This window comes from Oncorhynchus gorbuscha, linkage group LG14, assembly GCF_021184085.1.
Source record: "Oncorhynchus gorbuscha isolate QuinsamMale2020 ecotype Even-year linkage group LG14, OgorEven_v1.0, whole genome shotgun sequence".
In the NCBI taxonomy this organism is placed as follows: Eukaryota; Metazoa; Chordata; class Actinopteri; order Salmoniformes; family Salmonidae; genus Oncorhynchus; species Oncorhynchus gorbuscha.
This window is the reverse complement of record NC_060186.1, coordinates 19,022,281-19,046,836: the sequence shown is the minus strand read 5'-3', so window position 1 is coordinate 19,046,836 and position 24,556 is coordinate 19,022,281. Positions and strand designations below refer to the sequence as shown.

Sequence of the window (24,556 nt, the reverse complement as noted above, 5' to 3'; positions counted from 1 at the left end):
ACGTTTCAATGCATGCCTTGGAGCTCATTTTGCTCTCTGTACTGTAGGTGTGATCGAGGCGTTAGCATCTTAACGATTTCAAGGCATGACTTGGAGCCCATTTTGCTCTTGTACTCAAACGATTTCAACATCACTACTTCACTACTTGTTTGATCGAATATGAGTTTCGCAATGATTAGGTTGTTACGAGTATACTGTAATAAATAGAGCACGTAACATCCCAGGAACTTTGCGAACAAATACTTTATATCGGAGTTGTGTCTGTTGTTCACACGCTTATCTGCCCTCTCATTGGCTAGAATGGTACGACTTGATCTTTCCCCCCTAGGTTTTTCTACCTGAAAATACACGATACCGGAAAGTGTTGTGTATTTGCGAACCAAATTCAGGAGGAGCCTGAAGCGCGGGTGCTTGACTGGGTTTTGCGAGTTTCGGCTCTCTTGACTGCAGTGGACGATATAGACTACTCAAATCGGTTAATAAGGTTCGAGTTGTCATAGTAATAGCAGGCAGGTTAAACAAATATACAGATTATAATATAATAGATATTAATCGAATGCATCTCTTTCATTTATTTCCAATGCAGAGTGTGGGTCGTGGCTCCACCTAAAATAAGACTCTGCCTCCTTATGCAGATATGCCAGACCTGCCCTCTCCTAGAACCGGGTAGTTCAGCGCTCCGTCGATTCTCAGTAGATGACTCTCGGTCTCTTCGTACATCGCACAAGACGAGTAGACTGGCTAGTGTACGCCAGTTTGAGCCGTCCTCTATTCCAATATCTTTCGGAGCTGTTGTTGACATTCAACCAACACTGAAGGGAACTTGTCAAAAAGTTAACATTTTGGATTGATCATAACGAGCGCATTTACCCAAACGTGTAGGTCCTCGTTAAAGACTGTCCTCCCGGGATGTTCGACCTAACGAAGGAATGGAATCTGTCGTTCGCCGGCTGCGGGTTCCTGGGGATCTATCACATCGGAGTGGCCAGCTGCCTGTTGGAACAAGCGCCCTACCTTATCAAAGGTGCCACCAAGATCTACGGTGCTTCAGCTGGTTCCCTCTCCGCCTCGATGCTCGCCAGCCAGGCATCCATAGGTAGGCTACAGTACCCTACACTGGCCCCTTGATTTCACCGGTCCCTGTCATCAGTTGATTGCCTGGATGGAGACTTTTACGCACAAGGAGTAGTCCTCTCTTTCATGTGTTTAGGGCAACTTCAGATTAGCAGTCAAATTCACTTTAAAGAATAATAACTTGTGGTCTTGAGACATGGGGTGAAATTACTTTAACAATGCTGGAAACTTTGCTCCTATGTAATAGATAGGTTGAATTTGGAATTTTTAAAAAGGCTACACTTTTCTCATGTTACAAACTGCAAATTATGTATAATTTGAGCCAAAATACATGCCTGTGTATAAATATGGTAGCCTTCCACTCATTGATCATGTCACACCATTGATGAAAGTCATCTGGGTCAGTTATAGGACTATTGACCTATTGGTCCTTTGGATCAGGGGCCTCCCAATGGTACTGATGGATCTCGCTGACTTGGGACACACATGCAATCACGATTAAGAGCAAATATAACCTTGCATCACATAGAACTGACTTAGAGAGTAGTTCTTAGCTGACTTTCGATACCTGGCCTTTTTCCCTCTCTTAATTTTGAACCCTAGAACCTTTATAGTCAAGAGACTAAGGAGTAGCCTGCAAGGTTTCTTGGAATCAGTCCATACCTGTCCCAGTTGTATCATGTTTAAATGAGAGCGTGTTAAAGAGGGTGAGAGATTGAAAGAAAGAGTAATAGAGGGAGACATTTCGCTACAACCGCAATAACATCTGCTAAACACGTGTATGTGACCAATACATTTATTTATTTATTTGACTTATAGAGTGAACAGTCAATATAGGGGTCATGAACCTTTTACCACTGTGGGTTTAAACAGGGGTCCGCACAGAGCGTTTCCTGGTAGTCTTAAACAAATCTACTTTGAGACAAGAGTATACACATCACACATGGTTATGGGCTTAAATTGAAGAATACACCTGTACCATGTATGATATGGAGTTGAAATGTATTCCATTTTGAGATTGCATCCCAATATTACACTTTATATACACTATATCACAGAAGACTCAAATATAACAAAACGCCTGGTTTGTTCATTGAGCTGTACACTAAGGTGACTAGTCAAATATACTCAGCTGGTCACCCTCCAGTGATGCCTCAACATCTTGTCAACATGTGCCTGGAAAATTATGCTGATATCTTATACCAATCTGACTGAATGTTCTTTTGTCCATACCCAGGCACCTCTCCAAAATGTAAAATTGTGTAAAATCTTTCTGCAGCAATTTTATAGAGAAAAATTACATTATTTGATGTAGAGATTACTTTTTTCATGTGTTCATGAATGTTTGTGTCTAGGCTCGGTGGCCAAAAAAACTCTCCAAATACATTTACGGTTTTAGACCTATTCACAAAATATCTTACAGATATCCTCCAGGCCCTTTCTCACTCTCTCTCTCATCATGTTACAAGCTGACAGGCACAGACCGTAAAAGCCTCAAGCTCACTCAACTACACCTCCCCTTCTCCAGTCTGGACCAGATAAGAATGTGGCTCCACTGAGTTGACCAATCAGCAGCGAGGAGACTTGACAGGCAATGCACTAATGTGACCCCATCAACGCCAACTTTTATATCACCGACAAGTACATCACCCCATCTAGTGGGGAGGTGTCAATTAAGCAGGTCATGACAGTTGAGCTGTGTTGAACATGTAGCTGTACCGAACACAGGCCCACAGCCCATTTGAACTGTTTCAGCTTTACTCAATGTCGATGTTATACAGGCACTACGAATACAGAGCAAACGACAAGCAAGGGGAAGACAGGTAGCCTGAGTTCATGTCACAGTTCAGGGGATGTACAGATATCTATAGATGTTTTTATGTGCATGCAAAGGGGAGCTCTGGTCAGGTACTCCGCTGAGGTGTGTAATAGTACTTAGTTTTGTGTAATCCGGGGAGAGGTTGTATCACAGAGATTCCTGTAAAGTGAAATACAATTATGTAAATGTCTAGTATTTTTGGTCTTGGATTTTAAAAAGCCCTGGATGGCCTAAAACACTATAAACAGGGGCCCTTATTGGGACCACAAATGCTTGGCAACATATTCAGGATTTCTTTCAAAAGTGAGTCAGTAGGCTATAACAATTGAATAAACTAGATATTCAAAATAGTGTTGGGCTATAAAATGCTAACTCAGCCAGCCAAAAGTACCTGTGGTAGGTGAGGATGGAGGAAAGTGACTGGTGTGGATCAATTGATTCGTCCAGGAGAGAGGTTTCATATGAGCAGGGGTTTGAACATCATTCCTGAAATAAAATAGATGACGCCAGCAGCTCTTCTTCTTTGTTTGTTGTGTGTTATTTCTTACATAATTAGCCCAGAACGTTTTTTTGTGTTATTACATACAGCCGGAACTAACGTTTTGATATCAGAGAGGTGGTAACTCGCCAGCATTACGACCAGAATCAAATAACATTTGATTTGTCACAGCGTCGAATACAACCTTACCGTGAAAGGCTTACTTACAAGCCCATAACCAATAATGCAGTTCAAGAAAAATGATTTACTAAATAAACTAAAGTAAAATATATAATAAAAAGTAACACAATAAAATAACAATACAGAGGCTATATACAGGGGGTACCGGTACTGAGTCAATGTGCAGGGGTACAGGTTAGTCGTGGTAATTTGTATATGTAGGTAAGGGTACGACTTTCCCAAATTACGACTTTCCCGTAATAGATCCTTTGTTCATACCCCCCAGGGCAAATTAACTTATCCCAGAGGCTGCTCCAAGACGCAGCCGGTGGAGAAGAGTTATTCGGAGTGGGCTTCTAGTCCGACTCAGGAAGTGTGCACACCATTCACCACTTCCGAGTATAATATTCAGTCCCTGGACAATAAAGTAGATGAGCTCAGGGCGAGGATCTCCTTCCAGAGAGACATCAGGGACTGTAAACATACTCTGTTTCACAGAATCATGGCTCTCTCCGGATATACTGTCCCCATCCATACATCCATCTGGGTTCTCAGTACATTGCGCAGACAGGAATAAAGGACTCTCTGGGAAAAAGAAAGGCGGTGGTGTATGTTTCATGATTTACCACTCATGGTCCGAGTGTGATAACGTACAGGAACTCAAGTCCTTTTGTTCACCCAACCTAGAATAGCTCACAAATCAAATGTAGACCGTATTACCTCCCAAGAGAATTCTCTTCAGTTATAGTCATAGCCGTGTATATTCCCCCTCAAGCCAATACCACGACGGCCCTCAAGGAACTACACTGGACTTGTAAATCATGCAGTGCCTTGTGTCATCATCACAGATTTTAGAGAAACAAATGTCGGTACATATAAGTGTCTTATATCATCTGAAAGCTTAAATTCTTGTTAATATAACTGCACTGTCCAATTTACAGTAGCTATTACTGCCCAAAAATGCCATGCTATTGTTTGAGGAGAGCTCCTGACAAGCAAACACTATTGTCACCGCAATAGGTTTGATAAATTCACCTCTGAACGTGAAATGTGTACTTCCATTCTGAAATTGTGCTCTGATTTATCATCCAAAGGGTCCCAGAGATAAGATGAAGTGTAATTTTGTTAGATAAAATAATTTTTCATATCTCCACTTGTTCAATTTGCAAAGAAAGGAATCAGTGAAAATCTCACCCTAAACATTGTTTCAACCAGTCAAATTGTGTTCGTAGGTATTCCTAAGAGATCCTAGAACATAACAAGACTTCACTATATGTTACAGGAATTAAATTGCTCTATGTTTTAATACCCAATTCAAATCAAACACTCTGTCAATTCATAAGGATTTGTAAGACCCTTATTCTATAATAATGGACAGAGCCCAGTCTTAAAGTCAATCAGCAGAGTTTATTCACGAGAGTACTGAACACGATACAGGTTACCACAGGTTATAAACTGAAAATGACGTCATTAGTTCCAGTACCAACCCATCTCTTCTCCCACCCTGGTACAAAGGCAGTATCTCAAGCCTTCCCACATCGTCTCCCTACCAATTTAATATAATTTATTGCTGAGCCAAGGTCTTCCGGTGTAGATAAGCATTCTAGCCAGTCTGAAGTATTAGTTCATTCATTTCTACTAAGGAACAGACAGTCATTGTTCTAATCCTTGATTAAATTTACACACATTATATTCAGTACTGGGATTAAGAAAGGAAATTCATACATATACAGTAACATAATAGTATTCGGATTAGTACATATACAGTAACATAATAGTATTCTGATTCGTCAGTCCTGATTGAAATGTATACATAATTATGAAGGCGACGTCTTCATGGTACGCCGATGACGCGGGCGGTCTTCACTTGATCGACTCAAACTTTGTCAAATAAGCACCAATCGGGGTCAAAGCTAGCTAGATAGCCAATGAGCTGGGCTTTATGGGAGTACCCGAAAAAATGTAATATGAATGCAAATGTATACTTCACGATTTGCCCAAATGTACCTGGGTGACTCCACACTAAATGTCATGGAGTTCGCTCATGCTTCAAGTTATCCGGCGGAAACTTTGCACATACACTGCTGCCATATTGTGGACACCATTGGAATTACAACCAGTGATGGCTGGAATAGGGACCTTTCTGTTGCATTTCAAAGATGGTGGTAGAAAAGAAACAGTGTTTTTTTTCTTTGTATTTTCTTCTACCATATGTATTGTGTTATTCTCCTACATTCAATTCACATTTCCACAAACATAAAACTGTGTCCTTTCAAATGGTAACACGAATATATATATCCTTGGTTTAGGGCCTGAGCTGCAGGCAGATTTGGGTATGTCATTTAGGCTAAAATTGAAAAAAGGGGGCTATCCTTAATTAAGAAGTTTTAACAAAGCACATTGAGGAAAACGCTACCAAAGTTCTATCAACACATTACCTGAAGTCCACTTCAAAAACTCAATCTCTCCCTATCCCAGTCTGTTGTCCACAGATGTCCACCATTGTTCCTGTACCCAAGAAAGCAAAGGTAACTGAACTAAATGACTTTAACCCCAAACCAAAAACCGTGTCATCAAAACGGAAACAGTGATGACTCAAACAGTGTAGTTAAGATCATATAAACCTCCACTCTGAGATGTGGCACCTGACACCCCAGACCCACTTTAATGAACAACTTTTTTGCCCTTTTGCATTCCACCACCCCAACAGATCCACAGATGATGCAGTGGCTGTAATGTTTACGGACATATTCAATCTCTCCCTATCCCAGTCTGCTGTCCACTGCACATTGTTCCTGCCCAAGAAAGCAAAGGTATCCCATCTGGACAAGAGGAATACCTATGTAAGAATGCTGTTCATTGGCTATAGCTCAGCCTTCACACCATAGTATCCTCCAAGCTCATCATTAAGCTTGGGGCCCTGGGTCTGAACCCCGCCCTGTGTAACTGGGTCCTGGACTTCCTGACCGGCCGCCCCCAGGTGGCAAAGGTAGGAAACAACACCTCCACTTCTCTGCTCTTCAACACAGGGCCCCACAAGGGTGCATTCTCATCCACTCCTGTACTCCCTGTTCACCCATTACTGCATGGCCACACACGCATCCAACTCAATCCTCAAGTTTGCAGACGACACAACAATAGTAGGCCTGATTACCAACAATGGCGAGACACCTCCTCCATGTAGGCTGAGGGCCCTGGTGGAGTGGTGCCAGGAAAATAACCTCTCCCTCAACGTCCACAAAATGAAGGAGCTGATCGTGGACTTCAGGAGACAGCAGAGGGAGCACTCCCCTATTCTTATCGACGGCGCCACAGTGGAGAAGGTGAAAAGCTTCAAGTTCCTCGGCGTACACATCACTGACAATCTGAAATTGTCCACCCACACAGACAGTGTGGTGAAGAAGGTGCAACAGTGCCTCTTCAACCTCAGGAAGCTGAAGAAATTTGGCCTGGCCCCTAAAAACATCAAACTTTTACAGATGCACAATTGAGAGCATCCGGTTGACCTCTATCACCGTGTGGTACGGCAACTGCACTGCCCGCAACCGCAGGGCTCTCCAGAGGGTGGTGCAGTCTGCCCAACACATCACCGGGGGCACACTGCCTGCCCTCCAGGACACCTACAGCACCCGATGTCACATGAAGGCCAAAAGATCATCGAGGACGCTATCATCCAGAAGGCGAGGTCAGTACAGGTGCATCAAAGTTGGGACTGAGAGCCTGAAAAACAACTTCTATCTCAAGGCCATCAGACTGTTAAATAGCCATCATTAGCCGGCCGACCACCGGGTTACTCAACACTGCACCTTAGAGGGTGCTGCCCTATGTACATAGACATAGAATCACTGGTCACTTTTTAATAATGGAACCATTTCATATGTATATATTGTATTCTACTGTATTTTAGTCAATGACACTGACATTGCTCCTCCTAATGTTTATCAATTTCTTAATTCCATTCTTTTACTTTTAGATTTCTGTGTTATTTTTGTGAGTTGTTATACATGAGTTGTTATGCATAAGGTCTACACAATATGTGCTTGGTAACGCCCACGAATGTGTGGTAGCGTTAGCCTGCCAACTAAGACAGATAACATTACCATTAACAACGCTTCCAATAAAAGATGCACCAAAATGGTTTTGCCGTTGAAGAATCCACGTTGAACAGCTGTTGATTTATGACCGTCAGTGGAGGCTGCTGAGGGGAGGACGGCTCATAATAATGGCTGGAAACCATGTGTTTGATGTATTTGATACCGTTCCACTGATTCCGCTCCAGCCATTACCATGAGCCCATTCTCCCCAAATAAGGTGCCACCAACCTCCTGTGATGACTGTGTTTTCTGAGGGGAGAGAGGCTGATGCAGATCTCAACTGGTGATTTGGCTGGCTGAGGGACTGTTTGACATATGTTCATTTGGGTTGGGCCCCCCAGACAGTATATGAATATGTCATAGGCCATGACATTTGTTTTATTACAGGAAATTTGCTTCACAGCTGCAAAATATTCTCTATGCCCCATGCACCAAATACAACAGGTGTCAACTTTACTGTGAAGGGCTTAAGTAAGAACATTTGCACATAAAAAAAGGAAATGGGAACACAAAATATACGAGGCTATATAAAAGGAGTACCGGTACTGAGTCAATGTGCCGGGGTACGAGGTAGTTGAGGTGATTTAGGTGAAATGTACAAGTAGGTAGGGGTACAAGTGACTAGGCAATCATAATAGATAATAAATAGAGTAGCAGCAGCGTGTGAAAGTGTGTGTGAGAGTGTGTGTGAGAGTGTATGTAGTGTGTGTGTGTGTGTGATTGTCGCTGTAATATGTGTGAGTGTATGGGTGAGTTCAGTGAGTGTGCATAGAGCCAGTGCAAGAGAGTCCGTGCAAAAAAAGTCAGTCACTGCAGATAGTTTTGGTAACCATTTGATGAACTATTAGACTACCTCAGTATTTTCTTATCACCAATAGATTTTCTTTACTAGAACACTGTGTATAACAGTCTTCAGATCCATTCCATCCAAGTGTAGACAAGATGAACACACATAACTAGCTCAGTACAGGTGCAGAGCAGTAAATAAGTTAAACCCGTGGAGAAATGTTTTGTGAGCTACAGATCACTGTTTAGTTCCCTTGAGAATTAATCTTCCTTTGAATAAAAAACATCCAATTCCTCCCAACGGAAGGCCCAAACACAACTAACACACTATCTCTCCATCTCTCCCCTCCTCTAGCTAAGTGCTGTGAGGATGTGATCGAGACAGTCAAGGAGGCCCGGAAGCGTAACCTGGGTCCCCTCCACCCCTCCTTCAACCCAGTCAAGATCATCAGGTCGGGCCTGGAGCGTGACCTGCCCGCCGACGCGCACACACTCGCCTCCGGGAGGCTGTGTGTGTCACTCACTCGCGTGTCTGATGGACAAAACGTCATCGTGTCCGAGTTCAAGTCCAAGGAGGAGCTCATCCAGGTGAGTGTCCCCACTCAACCCACCTGGGCTGCTATTCACAAAACATATCCGAGTTGGAGTACTGATCTAGGATCAGTTTTGCCAATTAAATCATAATGGATTGGAGTTGGGACCTGATCGTAGATCAGCGCTCCTACTATGAAGCACATTGTGAATATGGGCCCTGAACACCCCTGAGCACTTAAGTTTTTCCATATCCCAATAGCATCGAATAGTCCCCGCGATATGCAACTGTTCAGGGAAGTCAGAAACCAATACACGCAGTCGGTCAGGAAAGCTAAGGCCAGCTTCTTCAGGCAGAAGTTTGCATCCTGTAGCTCCAACTCCAAAAAGTTCTGGGACACTGAAGTCCATGGAGAACAAGAGCACCTCCTCCCAGCTGCCTACTGCACTGAGGCTAGGTAACACGGTCACCACCGATAAATCCATGATTATCGAAAACTTCAACAAGCATTTCTCAACGGCTGGCCATGCCTTCCGCCTGGCTACTCCAACCTCGGCCAACAGCTCCGCCCCCCGCAGCTACTCGCCCAAGCCTCTCCAGGTTCTCCTTTACCCAAATCCAGATAGCAGATGTTCTGAAAGAGCTGCAAAACCTGGACCCGTACAAATCAGCTGGGCTTGACAATCTGGACCCTCTATTTCTGAAACTATCCGCCGCCATTGTCGCAACCCCTATTACCAGCCTGTTCAACCTCTCTTTCATATCGTCTGAGATCCCCAAGGATTGGAAAGCTGCCGCAGTCATCCCCCTCTTCAAAGGGGGAGACACCCTGGACCCAAACTGTTACAGACCTATATCCATCCTGCCCTGCCTATCTAAGGTCTTCGAAAGCCAAGTCAACAAACAGGTCACTGACCATCTCGAATCCCACCGTACCTTCTCCGCTGTGCAATCTGGTTTCCGAGCCGGTCACTGGTGAACCTCAGCCATGCTCAAGGTACTAAACGATATCATAACCGCCATCGATAAAAGACAGTACTGTGCAGCCGTCTTCATCAACCTTGCCAAGGCTTTCGACTCTGTCAATCACCATATTCTTATCGGCAGACTCAGTAGCCTCGGTTTTTCGGATGACTGCCTTGCCTGGTTCACCAATTACTTTGCAGACAGAGTTTAGTGTGTCAAATCGGAGGGCATGTTGTCCGGTCCTCTGGCAGTCTCTATGGCGGTGCCACAGGGTTCAATTCTCGGGCTCTTTTCTCTGTATATATCAATGATGTTGCTCTTGCTGCGGGCGATTCCCTGATCCACCTCTACGCAGACGACACCATTCTATATACTTCCGGCCCGTCCTTGGACACTGTGCTATCTAATCTCCAAACGAGCTTCAATGCAATACAACACTCCTTCCGTGGCCTCCAACTGCTCTTAAACGCTAGTAAAACCAAATGCATGCTTTTCAACCGTTTGCTGCCTGCACCCACACGCCTGACCAGCATCACCACCCTGGATGGTTCCGACCTTGAATATGTGGACATCTATAAGTACCTAGGTGTCTGGCTAGACTGTAAACTCTCCTTCCATACTCATATCAAACATCTCCAATCGAAAATCAAATCAAGAGTCGGCTTTCTATTCCGCAACAAAGCCTCCTTCACTCACGCCGCCACGCTTACCCTAGTAAAACTGACTATCCTACCGATCCTCGACTTTGGCGATGTCATCTACAAAATTGCTTCCAACACTCTACTCAGCAAACTGGATGCAGTTTATCACAGTGCCATCCGTTTTGTCACTAAAGCACCTTATACCACCCACCACTGCGACTTGTATGCTCTAGTCGGCTGGCCCTCGCTACATATTCGTCAAAAGACCCACTGGCTCCAGGTCATCTACAAGTCCATGCTAGGTAAAGCTCTGCCTTATCTCAGTTCACTGGTCACGATGGCAACACCCATCCGTAGCACGCGCTCCAGCAGATGTATCTCACTGATCATCCCTAAAGCCAACACCTCATTTGGCCGCCTTTCGTTCCAGTACTCTGCTGCCTGTGACTGGAACGAATTGCAAAAATCGCTGAAGTTGGAGACTTTTATCTCCCTCACCAACTTCAAACATCAGCTATCTGAGCAGCTAACTGATCGCTGCAGCTGTACATAGTCTATTGGTAAATAGTCCACCCATTTTCACCTACCTCATCCCCATACTGTTTTTATGTATTTACTTTTCTGCTCTTTTGAACACCAATATCTCTACCTGTACATGACCATCTGATCATTTATCACTCCAGTGTTAATCTGCAAAATTGTAATTATTCGCCTACCTCCTCATGCCTTTTGCACACAATGTATATTGACTCCCCTTTTTTTCTACTGTGTTATTGACTTGTTAATTGTTTACTCCATGTGTAACTCTGTGTTGTCTGTTCACACTGCTATGCTTTATCTTGGCCAGGTCGTGTTGCAAATGAGAACTTGTTCTCAACTAGCCTACCTGGTTAAATAAAGGTGAAATAAAAAAATAAAAAATATGTGTTGTATGTAATGTAAACTGGGTTGGACTGTGTAACATCTCTCTCTCTCTCTCTCTCTCTGATGTGTCTACAGGCACTGCTGTGTAGCTGTTTCATCCCCATATACTGTGGCCTGATCCCTCCATCCTTCCAAGGAGTGGTAAGTGCCCAAGGCCCTAATGCCTCAACTGCTTTCTTACGTTTCTTTGAACACTGTTTCCTTGTTTTCTAAGAAAAAGCAGCAGATGTTAGACTGGGTTTATTATGGTCTCGTCTCTAATGCCTTTATTGCTCAGGTCATAGTCATAAGGTGGCTAGGTTCAAGTGTAGCACAATGTTGTGTTTTTCTGTTTGTGTGTCTGTCTGTCTGTCGGTCTGTGCATACACTCTGGTACTTGTTCATGTGTCAGTCTACCTTACTCTAGGAGCTAATCAGCCCGTGAACCATTTCCCTTGGCAGACCAGTGGTGTATTATATACTTCCAGACTGGTTTCTGGCCTCAGCAGATTGGGACCAGGAAGTCCAGGGTGGCTCCATTCTAAACTGAGTCACTAGGACATAGGAGCACAGTCCTCCAAAACATCAACTACAATATAACAATGACCTATCAAAGTATTCTCTTTCTCTCTCGTACCATTCTGACTCAGGGGAAGAACTGGCTCAGAGCCAAGTCTACATTGTGACTGAGCATATTAACACACAGACCTGTCTAATATGCTAACCACACACTAAATGTACACATGCATGTTGTTCAACCATTTCATCTAAAGTTCTTGCGCGCGTCAATGAGCGTCTGCGTAGCCAGGTTGGCTGCTAACCGCCATGTAAAGTCCACAGAAGAAGACTGAAGGAGGAGAGATTACTAGAAACGAACTTGGTTTCCCCTTTTTAAATGGTGGGCGTAGAGAGAACACGATTGTATGTGAGACTCAAAATGGGTCCAAATTCTACTAAGATCCAGAAAAAAGGATCTATGTGCATTTCAGGTCAACTAACAACCCAATGTTTTTGCCAACCTCACTGCCAAATTGAGTCTTAATCTGACTTTGGAACTGGCACTGATATCCTTTTTTCCCTTAGATGTCCTAAGTGTTTTACACAAGAAAAATGTTAATTATGCACAAATCTGTACTTGAAATGGAGCTGCATCGTGCAATTACATAAGACTGGCAAAATTGATTAATTCTCCAAATAGTACTGTCGGTCTGTTTGGTCTGTTTGATTTGGCAGTGTGGAGAAGCTGGCTTAGGGGAAATCTTGTGCTGACACGCCATGCCTAATATGCCCACAAGGAAAATGTTTCCTTGAATATGTCGTATCGTATACATTCAGTTTCAGTGATAACCGAGTTGGGTTAAGTGGCACGTTTTCTTTTTTTAGCAGAAGATATTTATAATAGATTTTCCAACTATTATTTACTTCCTCTCTTCTCAAAATACCTAGCGATCTCTGTCAGTGCTTAAGTGGCCTATGTGCTATATCTATTTCGGTCTCTGACACAGGGCTGTTGAAAGAGAGCGACCCTCTACATATTTTACTGGTTCGTGACTCACTGACACCTCCCCCGGTTAGAGGGGAATAAAACAGCCCAGAGTTAACACGCACAGGAACTTTAATCATACACAGGAGAAGATGTACATGGGTATGGTTCTGTAATGGCCTGAAATAGAGAGGGAGTAAATATGCTATTCAGGAGACAAATGCACTGTCCTGGATAGATATGTTCAGAGTACAATAGAATGAGATATGGTATAGAACAACAAGGACTGTATCTAATAATGACTTAATAACCATGCATTACATAGTAACACCAGATTAATGACGAGCGTGACAATAGCACAGTAAGAATGATGACAAGGACTGTATGTTATACAAATAGTATCCTATTTCACAGCAACACACAAGAGCAAGGACTCTTTGCGTACATTATCAGTAGTAACATAATAACAGGAATGAGAACTACATGGAATAGTGCTATTCTAGCACATACTACAATGACAACAGCGACATCAACTTACTTTGTAGTCACAAATCGAATGCACATCTGTTCACCCGCACTCCAGACTGGAATAACACAGTTTAGTTACAGGGCAATATTTACTCCCTTGGAGAGTGTGGGTCAGGCTGGCTAGCCAATCAGGGCCTGGAGAGACTGCATGGCTAGAGCATGCACAGGGGTGAGACACATTGCTACTGTCTGATTGGCTGAAGCCATGAGCTGGAGGAGATATTGATATCTAAGGTGAGGGGGAGAAAGAGTGAGGATGGGTGAAATTCAGACAGCGTGGCTCCAGAAAGCAAATGAACAAATACTTACACAAAACAGTGAGATAGTGCCCTTGGAAGGGGGATGCTGTAACAGCTACAGTGGGGCAAAAAAATATTTAGTCAGCCACCAATTGTGCAAGTTTCCCACTTAAAAAGATGAGAGGCCTGTAATTTTCATCATAGGTACACTTCAACTATGACAGACAAAATGAGAAGAAAAAAAATCCAGAAAATCACATTGTATGAATTTATTTGCAAATTATGGTGGAAAATAAGTATTTGGTCAATAACAAAAGTTTATCTCAATACTTTGTTATATACCCTTTGTTGGCAATGACAGTGTAACGACGTTCGTCTGTTGTATGAAGAGAGTCAGACCGAAATGCAGCGTGTAGGTTACTCGTGACTTTAATGAAATATGTCGCGGTACATGAAATAACTGATAATACGAAAACAACAAATGAGTGAAACTAATTACAGCCTATCTGGTGACTACTACACAGAGACAGGTACAAATACCCACAAAATACAACGCGAACTCAGGCTGCCTAAATACGGTTCCCAATCAGAGACAACGATAAGCAGCTGACTCCAATTGAGAATCGCCTCAGGCAGCCAAGCCTAACTAGACACACCCCTAATCATACACAATCCCAATTACTACAAACCCCAATACGAAAACACAACATATAAACCCATGTCACACCCTGGCTTACCCAAACATATACCAAAAACACAAAATATAATGACCAGGGCGTGACAGACAGAGGTCAAACGTTTTCTGTAAGTCTACACAAGGTTTTCACACACTGTTGCTGGTATTTTGGCCCATTCATCCATGCAGATCTCCTCTAGAGCAGTGATGTTTTGGGGCTGTTGCTGGGCAACACAGACTTTCAAATCCCTCCAAAGATTTTCTATGAGGTTGAGATCTGGAGACTGGCTAGGCCACTCCAGGACCTTGAAATGCTTCTTACGAAGCCACTCCTTCGTTGCCCGGGCGGTGTGTTTTGGATCATTGCCATGCTGAAAGACCCAGCCACGTTTCATTTTTTTATTTTTTTTATTTCACCTTTATTTAACCAGGTAGGCTAGTTGAGAACAGGTTCTCATTTGCAACTGTGACCTGGCCAAGATAAAGCATAGCAGTGTGAACAGACAACACAGAGTTACACATGGAGTAAACAATTAACAAGTCAATAACACAGAGAAAAAAAAGGGGAGTCTATATACAATGTGTGCAAAAGGCATGAGGAGGTAGGCGAATAATTACAATATTGCAGATTAACACTGGAGTGATAAATGATCAGATGATCATGTACAGGTAGAGATATTGGTGTGCAAAAGAGCAGAAAAGTAAATAAATAAAAACTGTGGGGATGAGGTAGGTGAAAATGGGTGTGTTATTTACCAATAGATTATGTACAGCTGCAGCGATCGGTTAGCTGCTCAGCTAGCTGATGTTTGAAGTTGGTGAGGGAGATAAAAGTCTCCAACTTCAGCGATTTTTGCAATTTGTTCCAGTCACAGGCAGCAGAGTACTGGAACGAAAGGCGGCCGAATGAGGTGTTGGCTTTAGGGATGATCAATGAGATACACCTGCTGGAGCGCGTGCTACGGATGGGTGTTGCCATCGTGACCAGTGAGCTGAGATAAGGCGGAGCTTTGCCTAGCATATAAGGTGCTTTAGTGACAAAACGGATGGCACTGTGATAAACTGCATCCAGTTTGCTGAGTAGAGTGTTGGAAGCAATTTTGTAGATGACGTCGCCGAAGTCGAGGATCGGTAGGATAGTCAGTTTTACTAGGGTAAGCTTGGCAGCGTGAGTGAAGGAGGCTTTGTTGCGGAATAGAAAGCCGATTCTTGATTTGATTTTCGATTGGAGATGTTTGATATGGGTCTGGAAGGAGAGTTTGCAGTCTAGCCAGACACCTAGGTACTTATAGGTGTCCACATATTCAAGGTCGGAACCATCCAGTGTGGTGATGCTAGTCGGGCATGCGGGTGCAGGCAGCGATCGGTTGAAAAGCATGCATTTGGTTTTACTAGCGTTTAAGAGCAGTTGGAGGCCACGGAAGGAGTGTTGTATGGCATTGAAGCTCGATTGGAGGTTAGATAGCACAGTGTCCAATGACGGGCCGAAAGTGTATACAATGGTGTCGTCTGCGTAGAGGTGGATCAGGGAATCGCCCGCAGCAAGAGCAACATCATTGATATATACAGAGAAAAGAGTCGGCCCGAGAATTGAACCCTGTGGCACCCCCACAGAGACTGCCAGAGGACCGGACAACATGCCCTCCGATTTGACACACTGAACTCTGTCTGCAAAGTAATTGGTGAACCAGGCAAGGCAGTCATCCGAGAAACCGAGGCTACTGAGTCTGCCGATAAGAATATTTCATCTTTCATCTTCAATGGCCTTGCTGATGAAAGAAGGTTTTCACTCAAAATCTCACGATACATGGCCCCATTCATTCTTTCCTTTACACGGATCAGTCGTCCTGGTCCCTTTGCAGAAAAACAGCCCCAAAGCATGATGTTTCCACCCCCATGCTTCACAGTAGGTATGGTGTTATTTGGATGCAACACAGCATTCTTTGTCCTCCAAACACGACGAGTTGAGTTTTTACCAAAAAGTTATATTTTGGTTTCATCTGACCATATGACATTCTCCCAATCTTCTTCTGGATCATCCAAATGCTCTCTAGCAAACTTCAGACGGGCCTGGACATGTACTGGCTTAAGCAGCGGGACACGTCTGGCACTGCAGGATTTGAGTCCCTGGCGGCGTAGTGTGTTACTGATGGTAGGCTTTGATACTTTGGTCCCAGCTCTCTGCAGGCCATTCACTAGGTGTGGTTCTGGGATTTTTGCTCACCGTTCTTGTGATCATTTTGACCCCACAGGGTGAGATCTTTCGTGGAGCCCCAGATCGAGGAAGATTATCAGTGGTCTTGAATGTCTTCCATTTCCTAATAATTGCTCCCACAGTTGATTTCTTCAAACCAAGCTGCTTACCTATTGCAGATTCAGTCTTCCCAGCCTGGTGCAGGTCTACATTTGTGTTTCTGGTGTCCTTTACATTTACATTACATTTAAGTCATTTAGCAGACGCTCTTATCCAGAGCGACTTACAAATTGGTGCATTCACCTTATGACATCCAGTGGAACAGCCACTTTACAATAGTGCATCTAAATATTTTAAGGGGGGGGGTGAGAAGGATTACTTTATCCTATCCTAGGTATTCCTTAAAGAGGTGGGGTTTCAGGTGTCTCCGGAAGGTGGTGATTGACTCCGCTGTCCTGTCGTCGTGAGGGAGTTTGTTCCACCATTGGGGGGCCAGAGCAGCGAACAGTTTTGACTGGGCTGAGCGGGAACTGTACTTCCTCAGTGGTAGGGAGGCGAGCAGGCCAGAGGTGGATGAACGCAGTTCCCTTGTTTGGGTGTAGGGCCTGATCAGAGCCTGGAGGTACTGAGATGCCGTTCCCCTCACAGCTCCGTAGGCAAGCACCATGGTCTTGTAGCGGATGCGAGCTTCAACTGGAAGCCAGTGGAGAGAGCGGAGGAGCGGCGTGACGTGAGAGTACTTGGGAAGGTTGAACACCAGACGGGCTGCGGCGTTCTGGATGAGTTGTAGGGGTTTAATGGCACAGGCAGGGAGCCCAGCCAACAGCGAGTTGCAGTAATCCAGACGGGAGATGACAAGTGCCTGGATTAGGACCTGCGCCGCTTCCTGTGTGAGGCAGGGTCGTACTCTGCGGATGTTGTAGAGCATGAACCTACAGGAACGGGCCACCGCCTTGATGTTAGTTGAGAACGACAGGGTGTTGTCCAGGATCACGCCAAGGTTCTTAGCGCTCTGGGAGGAGGACACAATGGAGTTGTCAACCGTGATGGCGAGATCATGGAACGGGCAGTCCTTCTCCGGGAGGAAGAGCAGCTCCGTCTTGCCGAGGTTCAGCTTGAGGTGGTGATCCGTCATCCACACTGATATGTCTGCCAGACATGCAGAGATGCGATTCGCCACCTGGTCATCAGAAGGGGGAAAGGAGAAGATTAATTGTGTGTCGTCTGCATAGCAATGATAGGAGAGACCATGTGAGGTTATGACAGAGCCAAGTGACTTGGTGTATAGCGAGAATAGGAGAGGGCCTAGAACAGAGCCCTGGGGGACACCAGTGGTGAGAGCGCGTGGTGAGGAGACAGATTCTCGCCACGCCACCTGGTAGGAGCGACCTGTCAGGTAGGACGCAATCCAAGCGTGGGCCGCGCCGGAGATGCCCAACTCGGAGAGGGTTGAGAGGAGGATCTGATGGTTCACAGTATCGAAGGCAGCCGATAGGTCTAGAAGGATGAGAGCAGAGGAGAGAGAGTTAGCTTTAGCAGTGCGGAGCGCCTCCGTGATACAGAGAAGAGCAGTCTCAGTTGAATGACTAGTCTTGAAACCTGACTGATTTGGATCAAGAAGATCATTCTGAGAGAGATAGCGGGAGAGCTGGCCAAGGACGGGAAGGGATACTGGTCTGTAGTTGTTGACATCGGAGGGATCGAGTGTAGGTTTTTTCAGAAGGGGTGCAACTCTCGCTCTCTTGAAGACGGAAGGGACGTAGCCAGCGGTCAGGGATAAGTTGATGAGCGAGGTGAGGTAAGGGAGAAGGTCTCCGGAAATGGTCTGGAGAAGAGAGGAGGGGATAGGGTCGAGCGGGCAGGTTGTTGGGCGGCCGGCCGTCACAAGACGCGAGATTTCATCTGGAGAGAGAGGGGAGAAAGAGGTCAGAGCACAGGGTAGGGCAGTGTGAGCAGAACCAGCGGTGTCGTTTGACTTAGCAAACGAGGATCGGATGTCGTCGACCTTCTTTTCAAAATGGTTGACGAAGTCATCAAAGGACAAAGTCCTTTGACAGCTCTTTGGTCTTGGCCATAGTGGAGTTCGGAGTGTGACTGTTTGAGGTTGTGGACAGGTGTCTTTTATACCGATAACAAGTTCAAACAGGTGCAATTAATACAGGTAACGAGTGGAGGATAGAGGAGCCTCTTAAAGAAGAAGTTACAGGTCTGTGAGAGCCAGAAATCTTGGTTGTTTGTAGGTGACAAAATACTTATTTTCCACAATAATTTGCAAATAAATTCATTAAAAATCCTACAATGTGATTTTCTGGATTTTTTTCTCTCTCATTTTGTCTGTCATAGTTGAAGTGTACCTATGATGAAAATTACAGGCCTCTCATCTTTTTAAGTGGGAGAACTTGCACAATAGGTGGCTGACTAAATACTTTTTTGTCCCACTGTATATTTATGTGCCTTACCCCTTGGAGAAGATTTGTCTGGCATTCATTCTAAGTTGATAGTCTTTATACAGTATAAGATAGATGTAGAACAGTCATATCTGTCAGCCCTGAGACATCTTGACCCCAGTATGCCTGGGGTCTTGTTCTGTGGAGAGGCTGTGGTCCTGATGTAAGGAAATAGTGAAACAGGCTTGTTTAAATTTGTGCATGGGTCCAAAAACAACCAATTATTCTCACTTTCTCGCTCTCTTCCTCCTCCCTGTCTCCCCCTCTTCTCTCTGTAGCGTTACGTGGATGGGGGAATAAGTGACAACCTTCCTCAGTCGGAGCTGAAGAACACCATCACCATCTCTCCGTTTTCGGGCGAAAGTGACATCTGTCCACGGGACACCTCCTTCAACTTCCACGAGCTTCGTCTCACCAACACCTCCATCCGGTTGAACCTGAGCAACATGTACCGCCTCAGCAAGGCCCTGTTCCCCCCCAGAACCCAAGGTCCACACTTAGCACCTATTTCTCTATCTAGAACCTAGAAGGGATCTTCGGCTGTCAACATAGGACTCTTTGAAGAACCCTTTTTAGTTCCAAGTAGAACCTTTTTTGGTTCCATGTAGAACCCTTTCCACAGAGAGTTCGACCTGGAACCAAAAAGGGTTCTCCTAAGAACCACTCAGAGTGGTGGACGCCCACTATGACTGCTTACCAATGCGTTATTTATGGGTTATGAATGTGTTAGGAAGTCGTTATGTATGCCCTGTTGCCAAAGGTAGGATGGAGGATCAGGATCCTCCTTAGTCCCATTCATTAGACGTGGTTTTTATGCCTGATTGTAAATGTCTTATGTATGGGTTATGAATGTAATATTAAATGTTTGGGCTACGGTATGTAACCCAGGTTTCCTGAGGGAGACATCTCACTATGGGACACGCCTTCTTTGGCGGGTCATTGGTTGAATCCTTATTCAATCACGCCTAACAGGCCAATCAGAGCTTTATGGGTGTATGCCTTGCATGTCTATATAAGACCCTGTACTGCTCTGGTTTCCTCATTCTAAGAACTACCTCTTACACAAGTCGTGCAAGAGGGGCAATCTGGTGAGATGTCTCCCTCATCGCCTACACTGAACTGGGCTTAAATACGGTAACCCAAAGTTTTCTTTCAGTCGACTCGGTTTGACATCTCACTATGGGATAGTTGCAAAACACACCGATTGCCTGTAGTCAGTTTCCTGAGAAGCCTGTTTTGGTACATGTACCTGATCCATCCTACTCAGCTCCAGCACCAAGGACTGTGTGTGCCAGGGAGTGCACAGTAACGTCCAGGTGATAGAACCTCACTATCCACCACACAAATGTCCAAGACGGAGATGCCTCTGAACAGTGCCCATAATGTAGCAATTCCTATAGTGGAATGTGCCCGGACACCCAGGGGAGACTGCAATCCCCAACAACTGTACGCCTTGGTGATTACCCAATGGGAGACGCGTTGTTTGGGCAAAGCCCTAACCCGAGCAGGGTTGGTGAAGCAAACAAACAGTTGATCACAACTCCAGAATGGCCTATTACTGTCAGACAGATGGTCGCTGCTCCATAGCAAGAGCTCTCTCGCCAGAGAGTGAAGTTGAGAATGTTCCTCCTTGGCAGTTGATATATGCCACCGTAGACATACTGTCCGACCTGACCAGGACATTTTGGCCCTGTAAGAATGGACAGAAGTGCCTGAGGGCCAGTAACACAGTGTAAAGCTCGAAAAAGTTGATATGGGCTGTACTCATGGAGTCTGACCATACGCTGTTCACAGTAGGCCCTTTGTGGACTGCCCCCATCCCTGTAGTGATGCATCCATTGTCACTTCTTTACGCGTGAACACTCTCCCAGTAGGGCAGCCCCACGTCAATAGGGTTGGGTCTTTCCAGCATTGAAGTGCCGATATACACTTTGCAGAGAGAAGCACGCGCCTGTGCCGATGGAGAAACGGGTCCTGGTGTAGTGAGGTCACCCATTGCTGGAAGTCTCTCATGAGGAGACCAAGCGGAACTGCCACAATCATGGAGACCATGAGCCCAAGAAGCCTCAGACACATCCATTACGTGACTGATGTTGCTGGGCAAAACACAGAGGCAGTGGCAAAAAGCCATTGCTGTCTCCACGGTGAGGGCTGCTCAACAGGATACAGTCCAGAGACAATTGCTAAAATATTTCTGCTGGGTCAGGTAGAGTAAGATTTTGGCACGATTTATCCTGAAGCCTAGAGTGAGTAGGCACGATTTATCCTGAAGCCTAGAGTGAGTAGGCACGATTTATCCTGAAGCCTAGAGTGAGTAGGCACGATTTATCCTGAAGCCTAGAGTGAGTAGGCACGATTTATCCTGAAGCCTAGTGAGTAGGCACGATTTATCCTGAAGCCTAGAGTGAGTAGGCACGATTTATCCTGAAGCCTAGAGTGAGTAGGCACGACAACAGCAGGGCTGTGTGCTCCACTGCCTCCGCCCGAGTGTCCTCGCAGATCAACCTTTCAGATCAACCAATCATTCGAAATCTGTAGACTTTCAGATGCTTGTTGAAGTTCTATGCTTGTTGAAGTGGGGGGGGGTGCAAGAAATACCGTCTGAATAAGCCCAGGTGAGCTTCCTCCCTCAGCACCACGCATATGGCTCCCTTGGCCAACAGAGACTGTATCTCGTCCCTAAGGACGCGGATTATAGTCTGTACCCCTGGTTTACGGTGCGTGGAACCCAAGGGGAGACTGCACACGCATGCCACTGCTCTCTGTCAGAAGTAAGGGAACCCGCCTGTCCCCTGGGGAGGACGGGGAGCTCTGTGGCAGTCACCCCACTGGGGCACATCCGCAGGTTGATTGTTTTGCATGGGAACATTCTGAACCATCACCCTCGGACCGTAGGCCGGGATGTGATGGGAACTCTTTATTTGAGAACTATACATGGGGAAGAGTAGTGTTGACCCACCCCAATGAGGGCGTATAGGTCTTGAGGGGGGCTCCTGTGCTACACCTATACCATGTGTAAACGAGCTTGTGGGACTTGACGCAGGACTCCTGAGAAGACTCTGGTCATTAAGGTCAAAGGAACTCTTCCGGATCTTCGAGCACTAGGTGTGCAGCTTCTTCCCCTTCCCTCTGGATCAAGCAGAGGGTGTCTCCGCTGCTCGTTGCTTGGAGTGACGCCTGTGCCCCGAGGCACTGCGTTGCTGGTGAGCATACTGTGTCTGTCCTTGGGTGGTAAATGCAGGAGAAGCCTGCTGAGGCTTCTTAGGGATCCTCCAGTTATGGGAGGGAAGGCTCATGTTGACGACCTGGGCAAATGTGGGCTTCTGCGGTTTCAGGGATTGTTTCTGTGGTAACAGGGAGCCCAGTGCCTCAGTCTCCTTTTTCTTAGAGTCAAACCTGGCCTGTGTCTCTTATAAGGCTGGTCCAAAAAGTCAGGTGGGATCAATCTGTCCATTGAGAATCTTTCCCTTCTCCCTCTGACACCCTTGCGTTGTTCAGCCAGAGGGCCCTCTGGCCGGCGGTCGCGTGCGCAGTACACTTGAGTGTGCTGGTGGTATGGTCGGCATGGTGACTTAGCTCCATTAGATTTCCCCGGTCGTCGGTGCCACCGTTCGCCAGGGAGTTGCATAGCTCTCTAACCTGCACCACCATGTAGACGGAGATGAGGGCAGCTGCGTTCACAGAGCATCCCACATGAACTGCAGATCTGTAGATTCTCTCATACACAAATGCTGACCTTGACTTTGTTGTCCTTAAACCATTTTGCCACAACTTTGGAAGTATGCTTCGGGTTTTCGCACCAAAGTATGTTCAACTCTAGGAGACTGAGAGGTATGACGGTTGCATGGTCCCATGGTGTTTATACTTGCGTACTATTGTTTGTACAGATGAATGTGGGACCTTCATGCATTTGGAAATTGCTCCCAAGGATGAACCAGACTTGTGGAGGTCTACAATTGTTTTTCTGAGGTCTTGGCTGATTTCTTTTCATTTTCCCATGATGTCAAGCAAAGTGGCACTGAGTTTAAAGGTAGGCCTTGAAATAAATCCACAAATATACCTCCAATTGACTTCTGGATATCAGGACAGCGATCCCTCACCTCAGATTAGACAAAGATTTATTCAACAACAAGCAGGACTCACACGATATTCTCCAAACACCCCACAGTGGAGACATCCCAATTATTCGCAAAAGGAAGCGACGCAGAGGACGAAGAGCCATATGCCTCATCCTGACCCGCAGAAGGCAACTAGGAAAGCTGCCGTTACCGTCAATATTACTCGCCAACGTGCAATCATTGGACAATAATCTAGACGAGGTACGATCATGAATATCCGACCAACGGCACATCAAAAACTGTAATATCCTATGTTCCACGGAATCGTGGCTGAATGATGACATGGATATTCAGCTAGCGGGATACACGCTGTACCGGCAGGATAGAACGGCACACACTGGTAAGACGAGGGGGGGGGGCGGTCTGTGCATATTTGGAAACAACAGCTGGTGCACGAAATCTAAGGAAGTCTCTAGATTTTGCTCGCCTGAAGTAGAGTATATTGTGATAAACTGCAGGCCACACTACTGCCTAGAGAGTTCTCAGCTATACTTTTCGTGGCTGTTTATTTACCACCACAGACAGATGCTGGCACTAAGACCACACTCAGTCCGCTGTATAAGGAAATAAGCAAACAGGAAACCACTCACCCAGCGCTCCTAGTGGCCAGAGACGTTAATGCAGAGAAACCTAAATCAGTTCTACCAAATCTCTATCAATATGTTAAATGTGCAACCAGAGGGAAAAACATTTCTAGATCACCTGTACTCCACACACAGCACAAAGCTCTCCCTCGCCCTCCATTTGGTAAATCTGACCACAACTCTATCCTCCTGGTTCCTGCTTACAAGCAAAAATGAATGCAGGAAGCACCAGTGACTCGGTCTATTAAAAAAAAAGTCAGATGAAGCAGATGTTAAACTACAGGACTGCTTTGCTATCACAGACTGGAACATGTTCCGAGATTCTTCCGATGACATTGAGGAATACACCACATCAGTCACTGGCTTTATCAATAAGTGCATTGAGGACGTTGTCCCCACAGTGACTGTACGTACATATCCCAACCAGAAGCCATGGATTACAGGCAACATTCGCACTGAGCTAAAGGGTAGAGCTGCCGCTTTCAAGGTGCAGGACTCTAACCCGGAAGCTGACAAGAAATCCCGGAATGCCCTGCTATGAATCATCAAACAGGCAAAGAGTCAATGCAGGGATAAGATTGAATCATACTACACTGGCTTCAACGCTCGTCGGATGTGGCATGTCTTGCAAACTATTACAGACTACAAAGGGAAGCACAGCTGCGAGCTGCCCAGTGACACGAGCCTACCAGACGAACTAAATCACTTCTATGCTCGCTTCGAGGCAAGCAACACTGAGGCATGCATGAGAGCATCAGCTGTTCCGGACGACTGTGTGATCACTCTCTCCATAGCCGATGTGAGTAAGACCTTT

At 45.5% G+C, this 24,556-nt stretch overlaps 1 pseudogene; it reads left to right on the top strand.

Annotated features, from left to right (window-relative positions):
* The first annotated feature begins 425 nt into the window (after nucleotides 1–425).
* LOC123994597 overlaps nucleotides 426–24,556 on the top strand; it is a 34,157-nt pseudogene continuing 10,026 nt past the window's right edge.